This window comes from Protopterus annectens, chromosome 17.part0 (genome assembly GCF_019279795.1).
Source record: "Protopterus annectens isolate FY-2018-M chromosome 17.part0, PAN1.0, whole genome shotgun sequence".
Lineage (NCBI taxonomy): Eukaryota > Metazoa > Chordata > Ceratodontiformes > Protopteridae > Protopterus > Protopterus annectens.
Window position 1 is genome coordinate 253,115,938 of NC_056751.1, and position 13,416 is coordinate 253,129,353.

Below are 13,416 nucleotides of genomic sequence, written 5' to 3' on the forward strand. Positions count from 1 at the left end.
GGTCTTCTTTCAGTTTGAATTTACATTTTAAAAGGATTTAGCTCAAGGTTGATCTCACGTGCACAGTCTAGAACGTGCCAGACATTTATGTTCATTCTCACCACTGCCTCCAATAATAATGTCATCCACAGTGATGGCACAGGGATATCCAGCAAATATCTGTTCAATGGCATGCTGGAATACTTCACTGGTGAAACGGATTCCAAATAGCATTCTTAAAAAACAGCATTCTCCCAAATGGTGTACTGAATGTTGTTCAAGATTTATAACCCAGTGAGATTTGCCAAAAGGAGTTCTTGACATCTAAAACTGAGAAAACAGTCAAATTTGACATCAGTGTTGCTACCTCCCTTTACTACACAAATCGGATGATGACTATGTTCAAGGTCGGAGTCTCTAGAATCGATGCACATTAGAATGTCATCTGAGCATTTCTTGTGGGCTGCCACTATGGATGATACCCATTCAGTAAGCTCTGCACAGGAGTACGAACACCCAAATGCACCAGTCTAATTCTACTTTTACTTTGCCTTGCTACCAGAATTTTACATGGTCTAATGACTGGGTATATTTCGTGGCTCAGCTTTATAGAATATGCAATTGGAAGCTTACAGTTAATCTTTGAACATGTCAGGATAATCTTCAAAGATACATTGTGAAAAACTTATCATTTTTGTTTGCATTCAAATGGTGCATTTTTCTGAACAAAATCAAACCCATTCTTGGGCTGTCTTCTAGGCCTATTAATGACTGTACATCTCTTCGAACTACATAGACTTGTAAATCATTACTTGCAGAATGGCAATGAAGGACTACGGCAGCATCCATCTGAATTTCTTTGCCACCATAAGCAGCTAGTTTTGTGCTCCTTGTTGAGTCAAGATTCTTCAGCTTTTGCTGATATAAATGTTACATTTGGATCTGGTGTCTACTTTAAGCTCTAGTGGCTTCTCATTAATTTGTAAGGTCCAAAATATTTCACTCTGCTGACAAAGAGTTCACTGTGTCTACTATCTTGCTGACCACAAAAACACCATCGACATACGTTTCATCACTGTCAGTCTGCTACAGTCTCAATTTGATCTGCTGTCTTCAGATAATTTTAATCACAAGTCTGTCTGTGCCAATCTATTATTCCACTTTTTGCATTTGTGACACTGTTGACCATTGGCTAAACACTTCTCTCATTTAGGGTCATGACTGCCCCCATAATTGCAGCAGTTAATTGCAGGTGGTATGGCACAATTCGAGTTACATTTATGAGTCCATATTATCTTACTTTTTTGTTGCACACTGTCGACATTTGTAGCTGCAGATAATGCAAGCAAACTAGTATGTTTTTCTGTGAGTTCATTATCTGGCAAATTTCAATAGCTTTGCTCAAAGTTAATTCACCATCAAGTAGTAAAATTTTTCTTACAGGGTCATTATTAATGCCACATACAAGGCAGTCTTAGTAAATCATCTTGTAGAGCCCCAAATCTACATATCTTTGCTTTATTTCTTAAATTGGTAACATATGCTTTCATAGTTTCACCAGGTTTTTAATTTCTCGTATTGAATTTATGTCTCTCCATTGTAAAATTTATTTGGGAGTTACACTGTTCTCAAAATTTACGCTTTACACATTCTGGATGTTTGCGGGTCTCAGCCTGAGCAATGACAGAAGTTCTCTCCCCCTTGCATAAACAGCAGGTGCATATACAAAAAGAACATTCTCACTCGATGGCCTCAGAGCCTGCCAAATTGAGAAGTATAAATGCTCGTGTGAGAGTGTCTATCTGAATGTGCAGCCACTATGAAAATATTATTGTTGTGCAAATACACCAATTCTCCATGACACTGCCATCAAACACCAGCAATTCGGGTCAGCAAAATCTGCCATGCCGTCAAAGTACATTAAATTTTTCGTTTGCACTTAAGTCGTTACACTGACTAAATTTAGTTGGCATCCCACTTCTGACACCAAAGTAGAATGACCAGTGGAGACAGATTGAAAGTTATCAGCGGTTTACTGTACAGTGAACATGAATCCACCTGCATACACATTCATGACTTGCACAGAACTGAACTTGTACAACACCGGCCTCCCTCACGTGCTTCCTTAACTATAGTAGCTGTCAAGGTACAAACAATCACTGTTCTACAATAGTCCCCCAGCACAGATTATGTAGGCCTATACCAAAGGGCACCAGAACCATAGGGTGATGGGGAGGAACACCCTCACTTTTACAGCTGTTGGCCAGGAAGTTTCTACAACTTTTTTTTTTTTTTTTTTTAAACTTCACTCCGCAGAGTCTTCTCCTTTAAGGAAGATCATGCATGTGCTGCATGCATGCCAATGTGGATGTAAACACACAGCACTTGGTATTTAAACTAGCCATTCCACTGAGTGCGACAAAGCGCATCTCTCCTTACTATGGAAATCTCTCTCTCCAACTCAGAACTATTCAATCTTTCTCAGCAGTCAGAAAACTGAATTGTACCCCTTTTCCTAATCACGTTCCTTCTCACGCCCCTGCTCTCTCACATTTTTCCCATTTGTCACTTATTTATACTGTGGTGCCATCCAGACAATCCCCTTCTAAACCACTACCACTAACCTACCCAATTCTTAGTTCATCAGTTTTTCATCAATTTCCACAATTCTCATAATTCCTCAGTTAATTGTGGTATAAACAACCTCAGCTGCACTCTTCTTGATAGTCTTATCACATGATCATTCTACACATCTACGTTCTTCCAATAAATGCATCTCTTCACAAATGTAGGTTAAAAACTATTTTTAATGGAGTGAACAGATCTATAATCTTTTTTCAATTAGTGACCCATATATTACTAATACGTGTGTGTGTGTGTGTGTCTGTGTGTGTGTGTGTCTGTGTGTGTGTGTGTCCAATTGTGTAAACATTAGAGATGTTAATATACATGTAAAATAGGAACTGCCAAGTGAAAGGAAAATAATTAAAAATTGGTCATAAATGATAAAAGGTTGAAATTAGCTGACCAGCTAATCAATGATTTTATGTCGAACTAGTATGACAGTGCATTAAAATAAACTGATTAGCAAAGGTGCCCACAAATCCAGGGGTAATTCAAAAATTGTAAAGCATGAATGCTTTCAGTTAGAGAAGGCGTTTGCATGGATCATGATCAGATTTTTTTTGCATTGGTTTATAACCATTTAAACATATGAACTATAGTGAATTCTGTAGCAAATAGGTACATCTGAAATACTAAGTAGTTAAAATTATTCTTCTGCCAGTTAAATAGAAAGAGGGTGCTGCCTCATACAAGCCTGAAGGGGATATAATTAAAGAGTAAGTAGATTTTTTTTCTTTAATGTAGTCTGGGAAGGCATCAATATTAACTAGTTAGTGTTTTGGCAGATTATTCTTCAAATCTGTACTAACCTGCAAGTCTATCAGCAACAGAGCCAATTCACTGTCAGTACGGTACACCACCAGTGATACTAGTGCTTAAGGGCATGGGCAAGATGTTTCAAGTATGGGGCAAAAAAGAGTGTGCGATTGACAACTGTCTAGTATCCCTGGTTATGGCAGGAGGGAATTGAACCATTTTTTTCCCCTCAAACAATTTTAACTGCAGAAATGGCTATTACCCTGCAATGGAAGTTATACTAAGAGGCTGAAATAGAAGATCCAGCCAACACCATAATTCTTTTCACAAGTGCTCAGAATTAATAACGGGGTTTTATTTCTTGAAGCAGAGTTTTATCTTATTTTTTTATTGTACAACTTTTTATTTCCATTAAATTACATAATATTTCTTCACAACTTTATCGAACTGGGATTTAAACAAAAAAATTAAATGTTATCCATTTCTTCCGACATTTTTCTAGAGTTAATTAGTTGAGTTTTTGTGTCTTTATACAATTATGGACGTTTTCTATTATGTCTAGTAGAGCCTAGACTACATAAAGTGATGGTTTCAGATAACTGATAAGCTAATGTTCCAAACATAATGAACAGTTTTCACTCGTAGTAACCTGCTTACTATTGAATACAGTCCTCAGGGATCATAATCTATTCATACCTCGTTTGAATAAACCAATGATTAGAGATTGCTAGATTTGTTTTCATTTAAAATCACATCAGGTATAATAACTCAGTTTTATATACAGTGATTAGATAAAGGACAGAAATAGTCATTTTTATTTATAGGAACAGTGTTCTCTGAAGATTAGCCTATTTGATATGTGAATCCCAGTATCTAGACATTTTACTTAAAATAAGACAGCTTACCATTAAATGATTTTCTCTGTCATTGAAAAGTTGGTTGCCACACATTTATTTTTTCTTTATTCCTTTAATGATTAATATCTGTATTTGCCGGGCTATTACTTTCCTGGGCTTAGAATAACTTCGTATCACAATTAAATGACCATGCTTAAAAAAAGCACAAAGATTTCAACTCCCAAGATCTGCTCATCATACCAGCCCCAGATAACAGGCACCCATTACCCTCTGCATCATCTCCCAACCATGCCACTACCCTACAAATGAAACAAGCTGCTATTTCTAGATTTAGATCACTCTGGTTTACCTATATGGGACACTGTAGCAAAAGCTTTTTATAAGCAAAGATACCAACTTCTGACTCAAAGTAATTGGGGAGCATTTCGTAAGCAACACCCGTTTACTAGAAACTCGTGCAGTTTAAGTACAGATTAGTTGTACCTTGTTTATAATTATTTGTTCACTGGATTTTTCCCCCCATCTCTTTGCAAAACAGGTGTTTAAACTAGTGGAGGCAGCTGCATGGAAGTGACAGTTTTCTTCTTTATGCTGTCATGGCTCTGTCTGCACAGAATAAAGCTGCATTAGATACCATGTATTGAACTGTCCAGTAGTGAAAAAAAATCCCATCAGTAAGAATTTAAGCAAACATGTTACAGTTACTATGCAATTGTTATACATGAAAAAGGAGAATGCTACGTTTTGCCAGAATTCTGTACAACTAAAGTTTATGTCTCTCTCTACTGGACATGTAATGTTTTTTTATAGATAGAACAACAAACATGCTGGATTACAGGAGGGGCAGAAGATGATTTGGGAACTGTTTATAACAGCAGACACTGCAATGGAGTAATAGCTTGGGATCTCTTACTCCCGTTTAACTTTTTTTTAGTAAATGTGACTTGAGATTTGCTCTGTCAAGGCCCATCTTTGTAAGCTCTAGAAGTGTGTTGCAGAAACATATTCCTGACATTTATGCCTCAGTACCACAATACCTAGGAAAGGATATGGCACATTATCCTGAGGATATTCTTGAATGGTTGTGAAAGACCAAATCACTGACCTGCACTCTGAGAATGTTAATTCCCAGAAAAATGCTAAGATTATACAGAGAGGTCAAATCACTCGAAAATGAACAGTTATTTTCTTAATGGTAGAGAGACAGTAAGATATAGTCTACCCCTTTAACTGCATTTAACACTACGCCTTTTCCATCCCTACCTTCTCCTTTACACATTTTCCATGTGCCCCTTGCCTACTTGAATGTCTAGGTCTATTCTTTCTTCACTCATTTCTATGGGTAAACAATACTTTCTGTGAAAACTACTTCTGGAGATCCAGGGAACAGTTGGTCCCTACAATCAAGGGTGCTGGGAACCACAGGGCGGAGGAGGGTAAGTGCCCTCCCACATTTACAGCTGTTGGCCAGGAGGCTTTGGCAATTAAAAAAATAAATAAATAAAAATGACTCCGTGGTGGCAGCATCTTCTCCTTTGAGGACCATGTACAAGTAAGCACCATGGCAGCATCTTCTCCTTTGAGGACCATGTACAAGTAAGCACCATGCCAATGCGGATGTAAACATTCTGCACTTGTGCGAGAATTTAAACTAGCCATTCCATTGGAGGAGGGTGTATGCATCAGTTTAAGATGACGTGCACGTTTAACATTCCACTCAAATGTCCAGCTTTAGCCTCAGTTTTGGTCTACTCCTCATACAATTTGTGGTTTTCTGTCAAACCAGGGAGGACTAAAGTCAAAATTATACGCGCTTCCGACTTCATATCCTTCAGAAAATACATACTAGAAATCCTGTTATTCTAGCAGCTCTGTCAGTTGAAAACTGCAATATTTAAAATCTTAAAGTTTTGCCTTATATATTTTGGCCTATTCCACAATTTCTTTCTGGCAAATTACCGAGACCCGAAATAACTAAATGTCATACATTTGAGTTTGACTTTCCTTCAGAAAATGCATGCCAAGACCAATGCTGTTATTCTAGCAACTTTCTACAAGAGCAGTATTTAAAATCTGTCCCTATTTTGCCTTTGTCCCCCATTATTTTAGACCTTGTCCAGATTTCTTATGCCAAGAGGTATAGAGGCACAATATATGATGTCCCAGTTATGGGGGAGGGCAGGTTAGTCAATTAAATAGCATGGTTGACCCTGTAACTTGGTTACAGGAGACAACTGAATCCTTCACTCCAACTACCAGACTGCTGATGGAATTCAGAGCTTGGAGTTTTGATGCATCTTCAGGGATGTACGAGTTTCAGTGCATTTAAGCGATTATGAGTTTCAATTCATTTTCAAGGAATTGAGTTTCAAGGAAGTAAGTTTACTGTTGCTCGTGTAGATGGAGTGTTAATATTGCAGTGCCCTTTTGATTGCAGATCATTTGGTGCACTTTAAGGGGGGATTGGGGTCTATACTCCTGAGTATGTCCTCTGTATGAGATGCCTAGTAACTATGAACTTGTCGGTTTGTCAGTTATTCCCTCTTGAAATATTACCATGTTAGCAATATTTTTTAATGTAACATAGGCAATTAATTCAAAGGCAGCAGGCACTGAATTTGTAGATAATTTGTAGATAACATTGAAATATAAAGTGGTTTGTCAGTAGCAACCTCTTCATTAGTTAGATATCTAATGTGGAATTATTCAGATGACTTACTTCTGCAAAGATTGTACATATTAAGTGATATTGGTGGACAGAGGTTTGAGTGGCCTTTTATGGTTGAAATTTTATGAAATGGGTAGTTTTGTCATTATTGGTTCATACATTTTCTTTCGTTGCTTATTAGATAAATGTTCAAAACTACAAATTTAAACATTCCAACAAGTGGTGCTGTATTATACAATCAATCAGGAAGGTGAAATCAAAGCACACACATGTATGTATGGCTTTAAAAATGCGTGCTGCAAGGTTTTGGTTTGAAAACAACCCAAAGGTAAACAATCTTCCACTGGCCAGATACATTTTCTTGAATGTGGTTTTTCATGCAGTTCAACAAATGAGAGTTTCAGGGGCAGAGAAATTTACTGCTCATGTTAAGTCAGTTTTCATTGTGAGACTGTATTGTTTAGCAAACTGCTATCGGTGTTCAGAGATATTGAAGTAAAATAGCAAATCACTGTAGAAGTAAAGAAAACAGTATGCACACTGACTGGTTTGAACAGTATTTATGGTAATTGGGGAGAAAGCCATATGAAAGAACAATGGAATGGCTGGGGAAGGGGCTGTTCTGGGGGTGCCACAATCTACTCCCCTGCCTAGGGCCCCCATTTGACCATGAGTCAGCTCTGGTATTTTGCACGGTTATAGTGGAAGTTAGAATGAAACTATGAGGTGTCAGTTGTAAAAAAAAAAAAAATAATTGCTTGTCAATAAAAGAAATGAAAACTCATTTACAACAGACTGTTTCATTCCAACTTCCAACAGTTTATGGTTTTCACTATTTACTGCTAATTAATAATGGTCATATTGTTGATCACAGAACAAGCAGCACCAGTAACAAAGAAAAAAAACAATGAAATAGAACAATTACAGACCAAGCTCTTTCATCCCTACCATTCCAGGGGCTTCAGAATAAAAATTCAAGTTTCAACAAACAATTTATAATTAATTCAATAAATAGCAGCACACTGATGAAGCCTCAGAAATGGTACGAGTGAAAGTGCTTAAGTCTAGATTTGTTTTATCTTAAAGTTTTTCTCTCAGTTACTGGTGCCATGTTCTGGGACTTATTTGGTTCTAATTACTTGGTCAGGTCTTTTGGTTATACTGTTGAACATGCCAGAGCAGTTCTGTGGACGTCAACTGAAGTTGGCAGCAACCCACCCAGGTATATTCTGGGCAGTCACTTAAGTAATTGTTTGTGTCTTTCGGCTTTTCCCGATTAGGGGTCGCCACAGTGGAACTCCGGTCCGCTAATGATTGGTAGTTGATTTTTACGTGCCGAGTTACCGGCCCTGATGCACAACCTTGTCTCCATGCAGAAGACACTCTAGCTGAGAACTGAAGCGGACAGTGTCTTTACTGTGAAGCGACAAAAAAAAAAAAAAAAAAAGACCATGATAAAATAAAACAATGCAGGCAAGAAACTGGAATAACTCACTGCTGTTACTGTGTTTTCAGACTAAAGTAATACGGTTTCTTCCTTGCCATCTTTTTTTCCTCATTTTTTTTCATTACTGAAAGCTGGCCTAGTTTTGTTAGATTTTTAAAGCTAAATTTATTGAAAAGCACAATAAAAATACTGTGATTTTTATTCCGCTTATAAAAATGTTTGCCTGACTTAAACCCCTCAGTTAGGTTTTTTATTATTATTTTTCAAGTTGCCCAGTTTTTGTTCCACTTCTGTTTAACTGAACAAATGAAAAAATGCAGCAGGCTGGGCTTGAAAGTGGAAAACCGCTTTTGCTCACATATCTTACTTAAACCTCATAGCTCAAGGAATAAAGCCAAACATGTAATAGGTCTGGAAAAAGGTCAAGGTTCCAAACTCAGGGACAGATTTTAAAGTATAACCTTGTTCTTACAGGCTTAGTTGCTTGAACAGGTTTTGTATTAGCATGCATTTTCTGATGGATATAAAGTCTAGAAGTCTGAAACTCAAGTGTCTTATCATTAATGTTTTACAATCCTCAAATTTGCCAGAAAACCACAAATTTCATTAGGAACAGACCAAAAATGACAAATCAGGGACAGTCAAACATACTGACTCAATCATGAGCAGATTTTAAGCTTTACTCGTCACCAAAGCAATGGATGAAGGTAAAAACAGTTCACACCACATAACCTTGACCTGACCAAGCCTTTTGACAATCCCTTACTCAGGTATAGTAGAAAAACTGAATAAACTGGGAATAAACCCTTACATCACTACCTGAACTGCTAACTGGCTCACAGGATGCAGGAGATCAAAACAGGGGAGGCTACCTCTTGAAAGAAACCAGTCAACAATTGAGCCCCCAGGGTTTGGTGTTGAGACTTTTCCTGTTTGGCATGTACTTCTCAGAAGTAAAACCAAATACCAAAGAGCTTTGGCTGACTAAGTTTGAGATGACTGCAAGCTAGACTGAATCCCCAAATGACAACCATCATGCAGGAAGGTTTGCCCTAAACAATAACTAGTTATAGGATCATGAATTGAAACTAAACTCTAAAAAATACATTTTGTATCTTTTGGGAAGTAATCTACCCCAGGGAACTACAAAACTGACAATACCCCTCAGAGTTGACCCAGTTTGGAATTTTGGAACCTGTGTGGACAGTGACCCAACTTCAACCAACTTGTGCCCAGTGTCATAAAAAAGCCTTTCAATATTGCACAGCTTATGAAAAAAAAAAAAAAAAAAAAAGATTGTGACCGATCTTGAGATGTTATTGTCCCCCTTTACGAAGTCCTCACTAGGTTATTGTCCCCCTTTACGAAGTCCTCACTAGGTCAATAATTTTGTATAATGTCCACTTTGGCAGGCATCTGTCCAGACACATGAAACAGCTCGAATGCCCATAGAGATACCTATCTAAAAGGATACAAGTCCTAAACAATAGGTCTTGCATAGACCACATCAAAGCCTTATCACTATGCTTTATCTTACATAGTGCTAAGAGGTGACCTGTGTCTGGCATACAAGGCATCCTCTGACCAAATACTGATGGACCTACTGAACATCAGCAAGTCAAATGACATCAGAAATACTCAGTCCAGGTATCTAAAACAGAATAGTGTGGAGAGTGATTTACATCAGAGGATACCACTGTTCCAGAACAGACTCTGGATTCAACAAAGCTCATCCTAGTCCATATTCTTTCACCACTATCAAACATTCTAGAAAAATGCATGCATAAACAACCTCAATACCTACTTGACAATCTTCTCTCCCCCACCCAAACATGGATTCAGACCAGCACACAGCACCATCACTGCTCTACTATCCTTTACGGACACTGTCAAAGCTAGTGACTCATGAAACTGTCTCATCTCTGTTCTTATATCTATCTAAAGCCTTTGATACCATCTCCCACCCCCAACTGTTATCCCAACTATCTCTTCTGGGCTTAAACAAAATATCCTTACAATGGTTCACTAGCTCTCCAACAGATCTCAATTAAATGGAGCTCCAACTTCTCTCCTTACTTGCCTGTTGGCACTGGGGTACCCACCCCAAGGCTCAATACTAGGTCAACTTCTCAACATTTGTATTAACCCATCTTAATACTGCCAGCAAACAAGCCACCCTAATTCAATATGCTGATGACTCTAAATTAATCTGCTCTGCCAGGACCATCATATACAGAGTTTAACTTAAGCATTATTCAATTCCACTGAGTCTTTACTCACCAACAGCCATTTACTACTCAACTCTGGGCAGGGGGGACGGGGACGGACACGGACACTACACAAAAAAAAAAAAAAAAAAAAAAAAAAAGACACTACACTACTTCTACCAAAATAAAATAACTTTCTCCAGATACCTCTAACTTTGAAGTATTGTTCAGGGAAGTAATAGCAATGTGGTTTCACATACAAAACTGTTAGGTGTAACCACCGACAACAATCTTAAGTTTAACCTACATATCAGCAACATCATAAAAAAATAATCAAAAATTGGGCATGATGTATAGGGCTAAGAAATTCACCTTTAACTCAGAGTAATCCTTGCCACCACTCATCTCTTACCCACCCTTCTATATGCTTCACCTGTTCTAACCAATATATACTCTTTCCTCAAAGCAAAACTTAGTCAATGTTATAATAAAATAGCTAAATTTGCCATAGGGCAGGCCCACTACTCTCACCATTGCTCTGTGCTCAAGTCCCTAAACTTGCTCAAACAACCCCACCTTTCCACTTTTAATAAACATTAACTAACAAAATACTGTACTAAAACTCATTTTCGCAAACTATATCACTATTTCAGTACTATATTCCATCTTATAACCTACGCTCCTCTCACAAGTATCTACTATCTATTTACAATCCTCTTAGATCTGTACACTCCTTGTGTTGCCAAATCATGGAATAGCATTCCAGAAGCAATCAGACTTGTACTCCACTACTATTCCTTCAAGTCTAGGATGAAAGAACATCTAACCAATAATTGGATCTGCCCATGCTCCTTGCCATGTTAGTACTCTTATTCCCTTCTTCCCCCACCATTAATAGACCTTCTATTGATAGATCCTACTTCCTTTACTGCTTTACCTACTTTCTAGCCTCACCTCTCTAATTCCTTAACATTCTAATGTCCTTTCTTCATATTCTTACACCAACCTTTATCTATCCCAGAATACTATTTAGTTCTCCTGCCAGAAAGATTATATGGCTTTTACAGCCCATTACTTATTCTGGTATATATCTTTCACGCATCGTTATGTAACATGCATATTAAGAACCCTCTATCTTGTATATAATGTATGGTCAACTTTGCTTGCCTTATATTGTGCTTATTTTCTTTTATTGTACTCACATATTGTACTACTTTGTTATTGTCTTAATATTTGTAACCATTGCTCAATTTAATTCTGTTTAATGTGTACTGTGGAGCTTTTCTCCCTGGGCCTCTGCTGAAAATGGGCTCATACCCAGTTGGACTTTCCCAGTACACAAATGTTAAATAAATTCAAATGCAACTTGGATCCAAGGATGGGAAACAGAAAATGCACTCCAGGATTGCCCCTTGTGCCACTAATTTCTAAGGCTGTTCCCAAATGCATTATCCCTCTCATGTGCCCTCTCAAATTATGTATGGTACGATCACACTTAATCTAACTAGGGCTAATATACAATTATCAGCCATGGGATGGTAAGACCAATCCGGAAATGTTACTTCAAGCATCAAAAGGGAAATTGACAGTTCAAAATGTCCACTAAGTGAACCTATGCTGAGATAAGTAAATAGTTAAATTGCCCTTTTTAGATCACCAAGTTCCCTTCTTACCCCCTCTCCCAGCCTTAAACAGCTTCTAGCACCTCTGCCTATACCCATGCAAAACAAATGGACTTTAACCACACCAACATACACTATGTGAAGAATGAAATAAACAGTACTGCAGTGTCTGGAAAAACTACAGAGCTGTCATGCACTCTTTCCTTGAGACACCTAATTAAAATTGTGTTAAGCTTCAAGAAGCAAATCTGTAGTTATAGCAAGGTGTATGAAATGGGTTAAAAAATTGTCCGAATATATTTCATACACCCAAGATATATAAAGCACACCAAAACTAGTTACTCCCCTAAAAATAACTACATAGGATTAAAAAAAAAAAAAAAAAAAACATGCTAAGTTGAATGAACTATCTTTACTGCATCACCCGAGCTTGGTAAAAGTACTTACCTGGTGGGAAAACTCATTCATCAGCATCTTCAGTAAATGCCCAGGCATGTTATTTCCTAGTATGTACATGTATATATCAAAACACAGGCACATGCACAAATGACAGACATATGCAACATAACTTGCTCTTTGGGGGGAGGGGTTTGCCCACCTCCCCCTAGTTCTTTCTCAGTGTCATGGGTTCATAACTACTAGGCTAGCTGCCCCTGTGGCCATTTTAATCCTAGCCAATTTCCCTTTCGAAGATGAGAATCAAACCCTGTACCTTATTGTCCACATCAAATTCCTATATAAATACTACAATGCTCCTCTTAACTAAAAGGGGTAGTATTCCACTAACAGAACGCTGGTCATCTGACATGTTCACCACAGAATAAACGCGTACCCATTCAAAAGTGGGTACAATGAACCGGCTATCAGCAGAAATAATCTCAGCAAAAATGCCAAACATCCTACAGATGGCAAAATGCCTGGAATCTTTCAATTTAAGTGTCTGTTCCAAATAAATTCCTTTTATTGGCTAACAGACCCTATCAAGCATATGCTCTTTTTACAGTGACTATCTGGGGTTGTATAAATGCAGAATAGAGAGAAAAGCCTTCTAATCTGCTGCCAAAGTACCATGACATTCACAGCACTCTAGTCAGCTACTACCAAGATCAGTCAGAACGGACTGCAATTTAAACTTTGACCTGAAAGACAACAAATCTCAGCACTGAAAAACTTGCGACTCTACTGGAATATAAATCCAAGTGCATTTTGTAGAGCATAAATTGAGGCCTTCTTTTTATCAAAATGTACAGCCCGT

At 37.8% G+C, this 13,416-nt stretch overlaps 1 protein-coding gene across 1 annotated transcript in view; it reads right to left on the reverse strand.

The window, feature by feature from the left end:
* Positions 1-13,416, reverse strand: part of DEPDC7 (DEP domain containing 7) — a 317,686-nt gene that overhangs the window by 54,897 nt on the left and 249,373 nt on the right. The window lies entirely within an intron of this gene.